The sequence below is a fragment of the Triticum aestivum genome, chromosome 3B (assembly GCF_018294505.1).
Source record: "Triticum aestivum cultivar Chinese Spring chromosome 3B, IWGSC CS RefSeq v2.1, whole genome shotgun sequence".
In the NCBI taxonomy this organism is placed as follows: Eukaryota; Viridiplantae; Streptophyta; class Magnoliopsida; order Poales; family Poaceae; genus Triticum; species Triticum aestivum.
Genome location: NC_057801.1, coordinates 280,192,822 through 280,198,473, shown reverse-complemented (window position 1 = coordinate 280,198,473; position 5,652 = coordinate 280,192,822).

Sequence of the window (5,652 nt, the reverse complement as noted above, 5' to 3'; positions counted from 1 at the left end):
ACCATCCCTACCACACATAACCCAAACTCTCACAGATTGTACCCCTACTGCGATGGACAGAGAACTAGCTTCACCCAATCTAACCCCAACCCCAGCAGATAGTAACCCTGTTCCTATTGAGACATCACCATCTCCACCATAGAACTCCCAAACAAGAGTAGTTAGTAAGGCAGCTCCAGTGCCCAAAGGGTCAGTACTACCACGACGAACCCCAACTCCACCAGTTAGTACGCCTATTCCTGTGGAGGAAGCACAACCAGCTAGTCGTAGTTTAGCATCTATCGCATTTGATGTTGTTAAATCCTATGTGCGTATCTTCCCACCTTGGAAATATTATACTGAAGATGAAGGAAAATGTCAGTTGCAGGTGTTTGTCTAGGAGTTATGTGTAAGTAATGTTATTCATGGCAATTACTTTGCTTTGTCCCATACATCCTACCTCCATGATGGTTATAATACAACAAATTTTCCCATTTTTCTCTATAGAGAAGTACCGATTTGGAAACTCAGGATGAGGTAACCTGTGCTAATACCTCTGCTATCTTCAAGAATGCTTGGTGGCAGTATCTGAATGTGACAGCCTAGTTTTTGCCTTCTCTCTTTTTCTGGACTTTCAATTGCCTTTGCTTTGGATTTGGTGTTTTGGATCAATTTAATTGGACTTGAACACTTGGGCCTACCCTTGATTTTCAACCAAGTGACCCATCCACCTCTAACTCACCTTTTCTTCTCTAAAAACTCCAAAAAAAGCCCAATGGATATTTTTCATAAAAGAAAAATATTCATCCCCCCCTGAAAATCACTTCAGAGAAGAAAGCTCCAAGGCAACCCCTAGTTTCGTGCTCCAAAAATCCTGAATAAATTCACAAATATTCTTTGAACCTTTGGGCACTTTCCTGAGCAAAAATATTGCATAACTTTTTGTAATATTTTTGCTACAGAAAATCATTTCTGTTCTGGACAGAACGATCACTTTGCACAACAAGTATATTTTTGCTTGATCTTTTGGGGCTGATCTTTTCTGAGCTTGATTACCTTCCTAAGAGATCACTAAACCCCAAAGCACAGCCCTTAACTCCCACTAGGTTTTTCTTAGTTAAGCTCACAAGTTTCTGTCCATAAACTTGCCAGGAATATAGCCACTCCCACAGTGCACCTATAATCCAACCAAGCGTACAAAACAACTAAAACCACTAAGGACTAGCTGCCAGCCATGTTGTTTGGCCTTAGCTCAGCCTGATGCCATAGTTCACGCAGTGACCATGTTCGTCCAAGGTGGCTGGTATGCGTCGACGCGCTCTGCGTTGCGCCAATGCCACTATTTCGCGCATGCTCGCTGCCCTCGCTGCAAAACCGTGCCAAACCACGCTGCCATCTTCGTTTGAGCCCCCTTAACTGCACCCTGGCGCTCGCCGACTGTCGGTGTCAAAACCGGCAGATCTCGGGTAGGGGGTCCCGAACTGTGCGTCTAAGGCTAATGGTAACAGGAGGCGTGGGACATGATGTTTACCCAGGTTCGGGCCCTCTCTATGGAGGTAATACCCTACTTCCTGCTTGATTGATCTTGATGATATGAGTATTACAAGAGTTGATCTACCACGAGATCGTAGAGGCTAAACCCTAGAAGCTAGCCTATAATTATGATTGTTGTTGTCCTACGGACTAAACCCTCCGGTTTATATAGACACTGGAGGGGGCTAGGGTTACACAGAGTCGGTTACAGAGAAGGAAATCTACATATTCGAATTGCCAAGCTTGCCTTCCACGCAAAGGAGAGTCCCACCCGGACATGGGACGAAGTCTTCAATCTTGTATCTTCATAGTCCAACAGTCCGGCGTAAGCATATAGTCCGGCTGTCCGAGGACCCCCTAATCCTGGACTCCCTCAGTAGCCCCTGAACCAGGCTTCAATGCCGATGAGTCCGGCACGCAGATTATCTTCAGCATTGCAAGGCGGGTTCGTTCTCCGAATACTCCAAAGAAGATCTTGAACACAAGAATCATGTCTGGCTCTGCAAAACAAATTCCACATACCACCGTAGAGAGCACAATATTCCACAAATCTAATCTGCTGACAACTTTTCATAGCGTGACATCACGCCGCAGCTCGGTCATTATTCGAACCATTTTTCCCAACCTGGCATTGCACGTCCCGCGAGGCGGTTTTATTGGCACGTCTTGTCGAAGCAGAGATCGTGGTCCCCTTATCACGGGATTCTCATCAATACGGGCATGGGTAACCCAACCGTGTCGTTAGTATGACTCCTCGATTTAGGCAAGTTCCGAACGGCCACGCGGAGGATGCTTGATATTCTTCCTCTATATAAGGAGGCCAAGACCTGTCCTTTTCTTTCCACGCCCGATCCTTAGCTTCTCCCACCACGAGTTCCAACACCCAAGGTTTAGTCTAAGTGCTCCGGACCTTCAACCATGTCCGGACCCAACCTTCAAGGCCGGTGGATGGCCTCTTCTGTCACAGAGTAGGACATCAAGAAGCTTAGGGAGGAAAGGTATCTGACTGCCGAAATCCTTCATAGGCTTCCTACTCAAGGGTAGGTTATCCCTACTCCCAAACCCAACGAGAGCGTCGTATTCATCTCCCACTTCCTCCGAGGGCTAGGCTTTGGTCTTAATCCCTTCGTTAGAGGGCTCATGTTCTATTATGGGCTAGATTTTCACGATCTAGCTCTAGATTCCTTCCTTCACATCACAACGTTCATCGTTGTGTGTGAGGCCTTGCTCCGCATTACCCCACACTTCGGCTTATGTCTCAAGACCTTCAATGTGAAGCCGAAAATGATCGACGGGCGACACGCGGAGTGCGGAGGCGCTATAATAAGAAAAGGTGCCGACGCCTTATGGCCTACGGGTTCCTTCCCGGAGGTGCCTGACCTATGGCAACAGGAGTGGTTTTATATCACAGCACCGTGAGGTACAAAGTGGCCAGCCGCCCCGGCCTTCCGCTCTGCCCCTCCGCCACAACTTGCATCATGGGTCAACAAGGGGCTGGACTGGGGACCGGTTAATGATGTGCTGACATTGCAAATCCATGCCAACGTCGATCTCTTCATATGTGGGAGTTCAACCCAGAAGGACCGCAAACCATTCAACACTTCTTCGGCGTGATGCTCGAAGGGATGTATCGATTATTCTTCGGATCATGAATAAAGTGTCCGGACACAACAGAGGATGCGGGTCTCAACTACAACCGTCTAGATACCCATGTAAGCAACTCCGCGACTGAACATATTGTCATTATATTCGTCACAACATTATTCTAAAAAATCACCCTTGGACAGGACTGGATAAGAAAGGCAGAGAGGATCAGGTGTTCGGCCCCTCTTCCTGAAGGCTCGCCGGATCCTATACTAACCAGGATGCTGGCTCGCGCACCTTATCAAGTGCCATCATGGGAGGACGAGGGAGGAATAGGGAAGTCAAAAGCGGGCTTCATGCTGGAGGTACATTACGCATCCTAACCGGGGGAATTAGTGTCCCCGTGTTGGAGGATGATCGGGGAGGAGAATCTAGAATCCCCTCTCCCTACAGGAAGAAAAGGACCACCCCTGAAGACTTGGAAACAGAGGTTTCCAAACAAGGGAAGAAACCTTCACCAGGGGGCCCTGCCCCGGAGGGCATCCTTACCGGACAGCACCCACAAGGGGGCCAGCCGTCGACCTGTTGGGGAATGTAGCAAAAATTCAAAATTTTCCTACGTGTCACCAAGATCTATCTATGGAGAGACTAGCAACGAGGGGAAGGAGAGTGCATCTACATACCCTTGTAGATCGCTAAGCGGAAGCATTCAAGAGAACGGGGTTGAAGGAGTCGTACTTGTCGTGATCCAAATCACCGGAGATCCTAGTGCCGAACGGATGGCACCTCCGCGTTCAACACACGTACAGCCCGGTGATGTCTCCCATGCCTTGATCCAGCAAGGAGCGAGGGAGAGGTTGAGGAAGACTCCATCCAGCAGCAACACGACGGCGTGGTGGTGGTGGAGGAGCATGGCAATCCTGCAGGGCTTCGCCAAGCACCGCGGGAGAGGAGGAGGACTTGGGAGAGGGGGAGGGCTGCACCAGAACTTTGGTGTGAAGCTCCCATGCACCTCCCCACTATATATAGGGGTGGAGGGGCTCGTTTCTTCCCCTCCAAGTCCATTGGGGCGTTGGCAAAGGTGGGAGGAAAGAAATCCCATCATTTCCTTCCCCACCGATTGTTATCCCCCCTTTTTAGGGATCTTGATCTTATCCCTTCGGGATATAATCTTATTCCTTCTAAGGGGGGATCTTGGTGCGCCTTGACCAGGGGTGTGGGGCCTTTCCCCCACTAACCACGTTCATGTGGGTCCCCCCATGCAGGTGGGCCCCACTCCGGAACCTTCCAGAACCTTCCCGGTACAATACCGAAAAATCTCGAACATTTTCCGGTGGCCAAAATAGGACTTCCCATATATAAATCTTTACCTCCGGACCATTCCGGAACTCCTCGTGACGTCCGGGATCTCATCCAGGACTCCGAACAACATTCGGTAACCACATACAAACTTCCTTTATAACCCTAGCATCATCAAACCTTAAGTGTGTAGACCCTACGGGTTCGGGAACCATGCAGACATGACTAAGACGTTCTCTGGTCAATAATCAACAGCGGGATCTGGATACCCATGTTGGCTCCCACATGTTCCACGATGATCTCATCGGATGAACCACGATGTCAAGGACTCAATCGATCCCGTATACAATTCCCTTTGTCTAGCGGTATTGTACTTGCCCGAGATTCGATCGTCGGTATGCCGATACCTTATTCAATCCCATTACCGGCAAGTCTCTTTACTCATTCCGTAACACATCATCCCGTGATCAACCCCTTGGTCACATTGTGCACATTATGATGATGTCCTACCGAGTGGGCCCAGAGATACCTCTCCGTCACACGGAGTGACAAATCCCAGTCTCGATTCATGCCAACCCAACAGACACTTTCGGAGATACCCGTAGTGTACCTTTATAGCCACCCAGTTATGTTGTGACATTTGGTACACCCAAAGCATTCCTACAGTATACGGGAGTTGCACAATCTCATGGTCTAAGGAAATGATACTTGACATTAGAAAAGCTTTAGCATACGAACTACACGATCTTTGTGCTAGGCTTAGGATTGGGTCTTGTCCATCACATCATTCTCCTAATGATGTGATCCCGTTATCAACGACATCCAATGTCCATGGTCAGGAAACCGTAACCATCTATTGATCAACGAGCTAGTCAACTAGAGGCTTACTAGGGACATGGTGTTTTTTATGTACCCACACATGTATCTGAGTTTCCCATCAATACAATTATAGCATGGATAATAAACGATTATCATGAACAAGGAAATATAATAGTAATAACTAATTTATTATTGCCTCTAGGGCATATTTCCAACAGTCTCCCACTTGCACTAGAGTCAATAATCTAGTTCACATCGCCATGTGATTAACACTCACAGGTCACATCACCATGTGACCAACATCCAAAGAGTTTACTAGTGTCACTAAACTAGTTCACATCACCATGTGCTTAAGACTCAATGAGTTCTGGGGTTTGATCATGTTTTGCTTGTGAGAGAGGTTTTAGTCAACGGGTCTGGAACATTCAGATTCGTATG